This window comes from Procambarus clarkii, chromosome 31, assembly GCF_040958095.1.
Source record: "Procambarus clarkii isolate CNS0578487 chromosome 31, FALCON_Pclarkii_2.0, whole genome shotgun sequence".
Lineage (NCBI taxonomy): Eukaryota > Metazoa > Arthropoda > Malacostraca > Decapoda > Cambaridae > Procambarus > Procambarus clarkii.
The window spans coordinates 44463318-44474686 of NC_091180.1; the positions used below are offsets into that span (position 1 = coordinate 44463318).

At 35.6% G+C, this 11369-nt stretch overlaps 1 long non-coding RNA gene across 1 annotated transcript in view; it reads left to right on the plus strand.

Moving 5' to 3' along the window:
* The first annotated feature begins 7045 nt into the window (after positions 1-7045).
* The window catches only part of LOC138370171 (uncharacterized), a 5186-nt gene continuing 862 nt past the window's right edge, over positions 7046-11369 (plus strand). The window contains exons 1-2 of the long non-coding RNA XR_011230065.1: positions 7046-7196; positions 11109-11265. This is a non-coding gene — a long non-coding RNA (uncharacterized lncRNA). The remainder of the gene's footprint in view (positions 7197-11108; positions 11266-11369) is intronic.

Below are 11369 nucleotides of genomic sequence, written 5' to 3' on the forward strand. Positions count from 1 at the left end.
ATTTAGTCCCATTGTATTTTGTTGATATTTTAAATACAATATTATATTCTCGTTTGTTATTTAAATAGGTTAACTACCTAAATCTAAATTTATTCATTTTTTTCCTATCTTTCCTAAATCTAAACCTATCCAATTGATTCCATTTGTATTTTGTTGATACTTTTAATTAATACCCTGTTATTATCCCATTTGCCCTTTCAGACACATGTACACCTCTATTATTTCACTCCTAAATCTTCGCCATTCTAGAGAATGTAGAGTAAACTCTGTCAATCTTTCGTCCTATAAGAGGTTTCCAGTTATTAGTCCCGCTTATTAGTAACCTTTCTTATGGAGGGATCATAAATGAGTTTAACATTTTCTGGAAATAAAATTAGGAATGACATGTTTATTTCATATTAATTGACGGAAGGTATAACAAAGTGGTTTTAAATAAGATTATATTTATATCAACTCAAACAGAACTCGAAACAATTGATATAAATTGGATAAGTGTTTGAAAACAAGGTTGTTTATTTACTGGACAAATTACCAAGGAGCATCATAGATGTGGGATCGTTGTAATTTTTCAAGTATTATGAGTCAGACATACATATAAACGAGTTTGGTTGGATCAGAGTAGAAATTGTCTCGTGATTTAATATGTTTTCAAGGGTATTATTAAAATTTGTAGAGAGATTTTAACAGCGTACGCAATAAATAATTATCAGCCATAATGAATTAATAATAATTATCATTAGGCATAAATATTTACCTACGTGGCTTGTAATTTTAAAAAGTTTTGGTCTGTTTAGAATGTAGCTAACCATATTATCTATAATTTGCCAGACACTTATCACCATAATCACAAACCATTAATAACAGGTTGTATGTATGTTCACGACCAACAACTGTATGTGCATGTCTTGCACGTATGTGTGTATGATAGAAGATTCAGGAAATATTTACAAGATACAATGCTACTTCAGTTAAGATTTTATATTATTGTTTAGTGATGACAGACCCGACTAGTAAAACAACCAAGGATCATGTTGACCAAACAACACATTAGAAAGTGAAGGGACGATGACTTTTCGGTCTGTCCTGGATCATTCTCATGTCCAGAACGGTCCTGGACGGAGCGAAACGTCGTCGTCCCTTCACATTCTAGTGTGTGGTTTGGTCGACATATTTCAGCCACGTGATTGTGACTCCTCGTCTGCAACCAAGGATTATAATTTGCGAAAGGTGCTATAATATAAAAAATATTTACATAATTATAATAACATAAAATGAAAGGTTAAACAGACAGACAAAAGATAAGGAGTGTTCGACAATGAAACTAGTCAAGCAAAGTTCATACAGAACAACAGTTTCACTCAATACTTCTCAGTGCCGTCTCGGCCATCAGCGCAGCAATTCAGGGAATCGTAATCATGCACTTCCGTTGATGGCCACAGTAACCAACAAGCATTTGTCATTTCTCACAATAAAATTCATGTTTACAAAGGAAATAGGATATTTAATGTCAGTTTTGCGGGTATTTTTTTTATTATAATTTCAGAAAATATAAACTTTTAAAATTGAGTTCATAGTTACTAATAACTGTGTCTATTTGGTGAACAGGAAGCCATTTTATTTTACTTATATATGTAACAACATGCTCAGATTCCTTAGAAAATCGTTTGTAAAGCTGGAACTTAAGCTGATTCGATTGATTGGCGCCTCCCCACCTGGTACGGACTCTTGTGTACGTTAGAAATGTGCCGATTAATCCATTTCATTGAGACATAAGACTTGGAACAGTGAGGACATTGGTAAGGCTTCTGAGCACCCCTTGATATACGCCGCCTGCCAGCCTGTACCTTAACAGGAGCTTCATTCCATTGGGTGATGGAGGCGGCAGTAAAGTTACCATGAACGTCAGTGAAATCTGCAGGTAGATTGTCACTGGACTTGGTTTCCTGTGGTTGGATTTAAGGTTGTGCATGCTCACTGACTGAGAAGTTATCGTGTAGCATGTCGACTGGCTTCTTCTTGAAGAAAGTGAATATCAGGGATCTTTCGTCGCCTGTCTCCTTCTTTACAACGAAATATTGTACACTGCAGTCGGTTGAAGGTTGCTGCGGAGAGTTATTCGCCACAGAATTGTGGCGTTGAACACAACCAATGACATCAGTATTAGATGCATTTAATAGTTGTTCTTCTTCGAAGGTCTCGCCGAAAATTCTCTCTGGAGTATTATCAAAGTTTTCGTCTTCCCTAATATTCTCATAAACAGGAACTGTAGTTTTAATGTTACTTGTTGACTCGTCTGTAGAATCCTTACAAAAGTAATCAGACACGTCTTCAGTGATGTGCGCTGGTGGTTTGATCTCATCCGGCATTGAAAAATTGCGTTGAACACAACCAATGACATCAGTGTTAGATACACTCAGTAGTTGTTGTTGTTCTTCTTCGTAGGTTTCACCAAAAAAAACGTTTGTATATATTATGATAATCTTCATCTTCATTAATATTGTCAGAAAATGGTGCATTACTTTTACTAGTTAAATTTTCTGTAGAATGCTTGCAATAATAATCAGAAATATCCTCAAATAAGTGTTCTGGCGTTTTCATCTCATCTGGCATATAGATGTGGCGCAGAACGCGATTTTCGTTACAACTGGCAAGCGGCGCATGTCTGGCACTAGATCTCAAACTGAGCGTGTTATCACTGATTTCGTTTGATACACAGTCTAAGGTCTTCCCGAAAATACTTTTGGAAGTATAAAAGTCTGCATCATCATTATCGAGGCATAAAACTTGACTGCTACTAGTTGAAGTTCACCATTTTAAATCAGGATTAATATTCTCAAAAACAACACCGTTTTTGAGTGGACAAGGGGCAGTAAATTTCATGATTCTTGTTGAATATTCTGCAGAATCCTTTCTAAAATCTTCATATATCACATTGATGAATTCTTCTGGCGTTCTAATGACATCAGGTTCCATTCTGTTGACAATAACGTGAGATTTTAAACTCGATGCCAGTAAAATACGTCTTGTGTATCAGCTGCACTCTTCGAAAGTTATGCACTATCTGAAAGAAATTTGGTGAGGGAAGCTTATATTGCACCCGGGAACGAGTAACACCTGACTTGCCAGGAAGCAACTGTACACCTAGTATGTCACAGTCATCTAATTCTTAAGTCTTTATATATATCATTTGAAGAACTAACCTACAAAAGCGGAAAATAATACTACCTCTGATCCATAATAAGGTAAATAGAACACTGTGATTTATAACAAGGCAATAATATAATAGGACACTGGGATTTATTGATCGAAGCGTTACTAATAAGACACCTGGTGCTGTTCTTCAGTTATATCTTGCTCATGTTAGGCCCCATTTAGATTATGCATTTCGGTTTTGGTCACCGTACGATAGAATGGGTATAAATTCACTAGGGGATATTAGGGGGACTCCCGGTTTGCCTCCTGCTTTCAGGTCTTCCTGCCATACTTACATTCGGGGGGCAGTGGCTGGCGTCGTTCCCCAGAGCAGGCAAAAGCGCACCGTTGAGCCTGCCAAACAGCAGACTAACTAACACACTTCGTAGCAATCTAGATCACACTGCTCCTCCTGTTTCTAATGCTGCTGGTGTCTACTCTATCTCCTGTTTGTCTTGTCCTCTCCAATACTTTGGCGAAACTGGCCATACACTGAATGACAGACTTTAAGAACACAAGAGAAGTGTTAAGTCTGCAGATACTAACGATGCTCTCTTCTGTCATGGGAGGGGTTCTAATCATCCCATTGATTGGTCTTCCTCCAAAATACTCTTTCCTGCCTCTACTTCTACATAGATGCCGTCTTGTTGAATCTAATCGCCGTCTAATACACAATCTACCCAACATGAATTTGAGTCGTGGCTTTGTTGCTGTGGTCTTTTCCCTTTCACAGTAAATACTCAAATGCTCTAATCTTTCTAACAAACGTGTCCTAACATAAGCTTACCCTTCCAGTTACCTTTCTTTCTCTCTTTTTCTGTTCATTGTCTTCTCCTACATTCCCTTGCTATCCTCTTCTTATTCCTATTACTATCTCCTTCTCATTCGGTGGTTACAATAGCAGCTGCCTCGTATGGGCTAATAGGCCCTCTACAATTCTTATTCCTACTACAATTCCCTCTACTACACCTTACTTCCCAGCAAACACAAATCATCTACACAACGTTCGCCTATCTCTTGCCATAGGTGTGGGAATGATTTGCATTGAGAATGGTGCAGGAGAGCCTTTGAGAAACTTTTACTCAAAAAATCCAAACACAAAGGTTTAATTATAAATTGTTTTTCTACAATTATTTTCTTCCAAATGTAAAACAAATAGTTTTTACATGTTTAAATATAAAATTTATGGTGTTTTTTTGTAAAATTCATTAATAAATTGTGAATGATATATATTGGCTGAGTGAAACCTTTATAATCCATTTAGTTATAATTTGAACAGAAAAAAGTATTTTTCCAAATTTTCTAAAAATTGCTCTTTTTAACACAATTTGACTCCTTATACATTCCACTAAACACTATATCATGTTTAAATATATAATTTATGTATTATTCTCTAAAATAATTTATATAAATTATATAAGTTGCTGGAAAGTGGTGTTAAGGATTTTGAAAACATTTTGTTGTGTTAATATGTTCTTATTAACTATGTCTCAAGTTCACAGTTTATCAAACAAGAATATTAACATTCGTCAACTCTTAAAATCTTATATGTTATCTTGCTGGTGCAAAAAAGGGTGAATCTTTAGGAACAGCTATAGTATCTATATATCACAAATGGTGTTTTCCCTAACTCAAACAATGTAGGGTTTATTATTCTACACATATTTCTAATGACTCTTAGATGTTTACATTCTCTGAAGTATAATTGTGAAGGCTGTGTCCATCACTCTCAACACAGATTCTTAAACTCGTCTCTGCAGGTTCAACTATATAATTAGTTTCCATTTTGAATTTCCATGGACATTTGTATCCAAAATGAAACCAATGTGGTTTCCTTCAGCGCCTTCAGCCAGCACATTTGCTCATTCATTTCCACAGATTCCAACAAGGTAGGGGATTTACAGAAATTTGTATATTCATATTGTTATATATTAAAAATATGAATGCAGTTCAATATGATAAGACAAATACATGAGTTTATGATAAATTCGTTTTCTGTGATATACCATTGATATGCTCTTTTTTTCTTTAAACGGCAGACTAAACTAAAGTGCTCACATCAACAGATTTGATGTATAAATGGTCAACGCTCAACAGAGTTAGTATAAATGTATTAGTATAAATCTTACTTGTCTCATTGTTAATTCACATTCAATGTCAACTTGTGGTTTTGATGTGGCACGTTTGGCCAAGACACCCCACCCCATTATGCACCCCATACCCATCTTGTGGGCGGTTGTGGAAAGGGTTACAGAGGCACATAATGGGCTCAGGGACTGAACCCCACAATTCATTTAGCTAAGCAAGTTACAATCTTGATGAGCTAGTTACAAAATTCAATATAAGTCATCACATCAACAATGGGTTCGAGATCGACCTCAAGTACAGGTTCTAAATTAAGCAACTGACATATGTGGAGAGCTAGTATCAAAATTTATATGTTTGTCCTGCACACCGTCCCCCATCCAGTGGGCAGCGGTGGATAGGTTACAATCACTTAGTTGTTATCTACAGTTAGCAAACTGGGGATATTTGGCTAAAATTTCTGGTAGCAGATCATTTTGAATGAAATATTGACACATCGCTGGAACATTGGTTATAGAATTGTCTCTAAATTCATGTATCTTTTCGCACTCCATCACATAGTGACGGAGGGTGTGCGAATAATTTTGTTGACACAGTTTACATTTGGTCAGGTCTACATCAGCAGATAATGAGAATTCCCAGAGATACTTGTAACCGAGTCTAAGCCGAGCAGTAGTAACATCTAGAAGTCTGCTGATTTTATTGGATGATCCATAGATGTGTGGCTCCTCTTGTATGATATGTATGATAGATGGAATTACTAGTTCCAGTTTCTAGGCAGGCGATGAGTACTCACAATAACCTTAATTAAGCGTCAAAACAAAAATGTGTATACTCTTTTTACTCTCCTGACCTTAGTTCTCGAGCTATGTATTTCATGTATTTCTATGAATGTTTGTGTGCCGTATATTTTGCAAAATTTGCCATATATCTCATTATTTACTCCTCTGCCTAGCAACAAGTCTGTCTAATTATACTCATTAACTGTTTTTCAAAGTTCCCCATAGTGTCCTTTATTGAAATCGAGTTCATGAACCGTTTCAATGTTCTTATTTTCTTCTAGATTATATCTTAAAGTATATTTAAATGTTATTGTTATTAAATGTTATTGTGACATTGCATTGCAATTGAGCTATGTTGTTTACCATACCGTTCATTTCGTGAGTATAAGTATAGATGCCACACTTGTGACAGGTAAAACCATGCCTTTTTTGAAAAACAGCACCGTCTGTTGCACGTAAGAGCAACCCACACTATATTATGTTGCGATATTATTTCAATATTTCCGATTGTATTGATAATTTGAATTTTCATAGATTTCAATTTATTTTCATTTCGATTTAATAATTTTGTGTGACATTGCATTGAAATTGAGCTGTGTTGTTTACCATACTGTTCATTTCATGAGTATAGTTTATTTTTTTATTTTTTTCATTTCATTTTTTTAGCTGTTCTTATTTTTCAGTGATGGGAATATCAGATCATTTGATGTTCCCAATTTTCTGATGGAAGCATCAGACCATTATAGAATGCATCGGATGAGGTAGTTTGGAATGGTGGGGAGGACGAGAGGGGGGTATGGTGGGGACAGGGGAATGCTGGGGAGGACAAAGGGACAGGTGAATGGGAGATGGTGGGGGAGGAAGAAGGACAGGGGAGGGGAAAATGGTAAGGAGGACGATGGGACAGGGAAGTGGGAATAGTGGGGATGATGTGGGGACAGGGAAGTGGGAAGGACGAGAGGACTGTGGAATGGGGAATAGCAAAGTGAATTATAATTATATATATTAATTAATTCTTATAAATTTCCAGAAGCCTGTATCAACACCCACACTAATGCAACTGAAAGAGATGTTGAGACAAGTATTGCTGATATGTTGAAGAACGCCCCAAACAAACTCGGTGGAAACAGATACAAGGTAAAGTTTGCCAATTTGCTGTAGTCTAATTCAATTTCTTTTTAGTAATCTTCGAGAACATTTATGCTATGAATAAGATAAAATAATGTAACTGATTTTGATTTATTTACTATTTATTATTTATTTACCGTTATTAGTATAATAGATCTCGTAATAATTTTGCAAAAATAATGGCATTTACTATTTTAAAAAGCTCGGGTGCAGGGGGGGGGGGGTTATGTAAAAGCCTGGTTTGTGCCTCGGAGAGGCTATGGGATCCAGTAAGATCGTCCTTCCTTTCCTCCCTAGAATCTGGATGTAGCAGGTGCTCAATTGTCAAAAGTGAAAAATTGGTTTTGTCTTCCGAATGCACCATTTGTGTAAATTTGCTAATAATCTTTTAAAAATAGTAAATGCCATTATTTTTGCAAAATTATTACGAGATCTATTATACTAATAACGGTTTGATAAAATACAGTAGACTGCCTACTGGATAATAGTTCCAGTCCACCTGTAGACAGGGATCTCACATCAGCTTGTATATTATACAAGGATAAGATTTGATTTACTTTTGTATTTATATGCATATATGCATTTATATGCATTATTCTCTAGAATAATAGATCTCGTAATAATTTTGCAAAAATAGTGGCATTTACTATTTTAAAAAGCTCGGGTGCAGGGGGGGGGGGGGTTTGTGTAAAAGCCTGGTTTGTGCCTCGGAGAGGCTATGGGATCCAGTAAGATCGTCCTTCCTTTCCTCCCTAGAATCTGGATGTAGCAGGTGCTCAATTGTCAAAAGTGAAAAATTGGTTTTGTCTTCCGAATGCACCATTTGTGTAAATTTGCTAATAATCTTTTAAAAATAGTAAATGCCATTATTTTTGCAAAATTATTACGAGATCTATTATACTAATAACGGTTTGATAAAATACAGTAGACTGCCTACTGGATAATAGTTCCAGTCCACCTGTAGACAGGGATCTCACATCAGCTTGTATATTATACAAGGATAAGATTTGATTTACTTTTGTATTTATATGCATATATGCATTTATATGCATTATTCTCTAGAATAATAGATCTCGTAATAATTTTGCAAAAATAGTGGCATTTACTATTTTAAAAAGCTCGGGTGCAGGGGGGGGGGGGGTTTGTGTAAAAGCCTGGTTTGTGCCTCGGAGAGGCTATGGGATCCAGTAAGATCGTCCTTCCTTTCCTCCCTAGAATCTGGATGTAGCAGGTGCTCAATTGTCAAAAGTGAAAAATTGGTTTTGTCTTCCGAATGCACCATTTGTGTAAATTTGCTAATAATCTTTTAAAAATAGTAAATGCCATTATTTTTGCAAAATTATTACGAGATCTATTATACTAATAACGGTTTGATAAAATACAGTAGACTGCCTACTGGATAATAGTTCCAGTCCACCTGTAGACAGGGATCTCACATCAGCTTGTATATTATACAAGGATAAGATTTGATTTACTTTTGTATTTATATGCATATATGCATTTATATGCATTATTCTCTAGAATAATAGATCTCGTAATAATTTTGCAAAAATAGTGGCATTTACTATTTTAAAAAGCTCGGGTGCAGGGGGGGGGGGGTTTGTGTAAAAGCCTGGTTTGTGCCTCGGAGAGGCTATGGGATCCAGTAAGATCGTCCTTCCTTTCCTCCCTAGAATCTGGATGTAGCAGGTGCTCAATTGTCAAAAGTGAAAAATTGGTTTTGTCTTCCGAATGCACCATTTGTGTAAATTTGCTAATAATCTTTTAAAAATAGTAAATGCCATTATTTTTGCAAAATTATTACGAGATCTATTATACTAATAACGGTTTGATAAAATACAGTAGACTGCCTACTGGATAATAGTTCCAGTCCACCTGTAGACAGGGATCTCACATCAGCTTGTATATTATACAAGGATAAGATTTGATTTACTTTTGTATTTATATGCATATATGCATTTATATGCATTATTCTCTAGAATAATAGATCTCGTAATAATTTTGCAAAAATAGTGGCATTTACTATTTTAAAAAGCTCGGGTGCAGGGGGGGGGGGGTTTGTGTAAAAGCCTGGTTTGTGCCTCGGAGAGGCTATGGGATCCAGTAAGATCGTCCTTCCTTTCCTCCCTAGAATCTGGATGTAGCAGGTGCTCAATTGTCAAAAGTGAAAAATTGGTTTTGTCTTCCGAATGCACCATTTGTGTAAATTTGCTAATAATCTTTTAAAAATAGTAAATGCCATTATTTTTGCAAAATTATTACGAGATCTATTATACTAATAACGGTTTGATAAAATACAGTAGACTGCCTACTGGATAATAGTTCCAGTCCACCTGTAGACAGGGATCTCACATCAGCTTGTATATTATACAAGGATAAGATTTGATTTACTTTTGTATTTATATGCATATATGCATTTATATGCATTATTCTCTAGAATAATAGATCTCGTAATAATTTTGCAAAAATAGTGGCATTTACTATTTTAAAAAGCTCGGGTGCAGGGGGGGGGGGGTTTGTGTAAAAGCCTGGTTTGTGCCTCGGAGAGGCTATGGGATCCAGTAAGATCGTCCTTCCTTTCCTCCCTAGAATCTGGATGTAGCAGGTGCTCAATTGTCAAAAGTGAAAAATTGGTTTTGTCTTCCGAATGCACCATTTGTGTAAATTTGCTAATAATCTTTTAAAAATAGTAAATGCCATTATTTTTGCAAAATTATTACGAGATCTATTATACTAATAACGGTTTGATAAAATACAGTAGACTGCCTACTGGATAATAGTTCCAGTCCACCTGTAGACAGGGATCTCACATCAGCTTGTATATTATACAAGGATAAGATTTGATTTACTTTTGTATTTATATGCATATATGCATTTATATGCATTATTCTCTAGAATAATAGATCTCGTAATAATTTTGCAAAAATAGTGGCATTTACTATTTTAAAAAGCTCGGGTGCAGGGGGGGGGGGGTTTGTGTAAAAGCCTGGTTTGTGCCTCGGAGAGGCTATGGGATCCAGTAAGATCGTCCTTCCTTTCCTCCCTAGAATCTGGATGTAGCAGGTGCTCAATTGTCAAAAGTGAAAAATTGGTTTTGTCTTCCGAATGCACCATTTGTGTAAATTTGCTAATAATCTTTTAAAAATAGTAAATGCCATTATTTTTGCAAAATTATTACGAGATCTATTATACTAATAACGGTTTGATAAAATACAATAGACTGCCTACTGGATAATAGTTCCAGTCCACCTGTAGACAGGGATCTCACATCAGCTTGTATATTATACAAGGATAAGATTTGATTTACTTTTGTATTTATATGCATATATGCATTTATATGCATTATTCTCTAGAATAATAGATCTCGTAATAATTTTGCAAAAATAGTGGCATTTACTATTTTAAAAAGCTCGGGTGCAGGGGGGGGGGGGTTTGTGTAAAAGCCTGGTTTGTGCCTCGGAGAGGCTATGGGATCCAGTAAGATCGTCCTTCCTTTCCTCCCTAGAATCTGGATGTAGCAGGTGCTCAATTGTCAAAAGTGAAAAATTGGTTTTGTCTTCCGAATGCACCATTTCTGTAAATTTGCTAATAATCTTTTAAAAATAGTAAATGCCATTATTTTAGCCTGAGTATGGTAAGTGTTGCTGAATTTTTTTAGCCTTGTACATATGTCTTTTGATTAGTTTTTTTGCAGATGAAGGAAGGTGGGGTGGCACATAATTGATTGTTCAGTGTTATGTTTAAGGTACAAATAAAACAAAAGCAAAAGTTACTCAAATTCGTTGATTTTTGTAATAGTTAAGAAGGAAAATATTTTAATGCTATTTATTTAATACAGTTGGAAATTAGAAAATCTAATGTTGAGATTGAAAGATATATATTATTCTCTATTACCTTACAGCTTATGCATTATTTTAACAGGTCCAGACGCTGTCTCAAATGGGCGGTGCAAGCTGTGGAGACACAGTGAGACGAATGATGAGGATAGGGACCTATGGGGTCTGGTCTCAGTATTCACTCGTTGGGCGCAAGAGGAAACGTGTCTTCAAAACCTTGGATATTTGTAATGTAATAATAAGTACGTAAATTTGACATTTTTTTGGATTATATATATGTCTGCATGTATTATGTATTATACTTGCATGCTTGTTAATGACTTGTATTCTAGTCTTGTGGGTATCT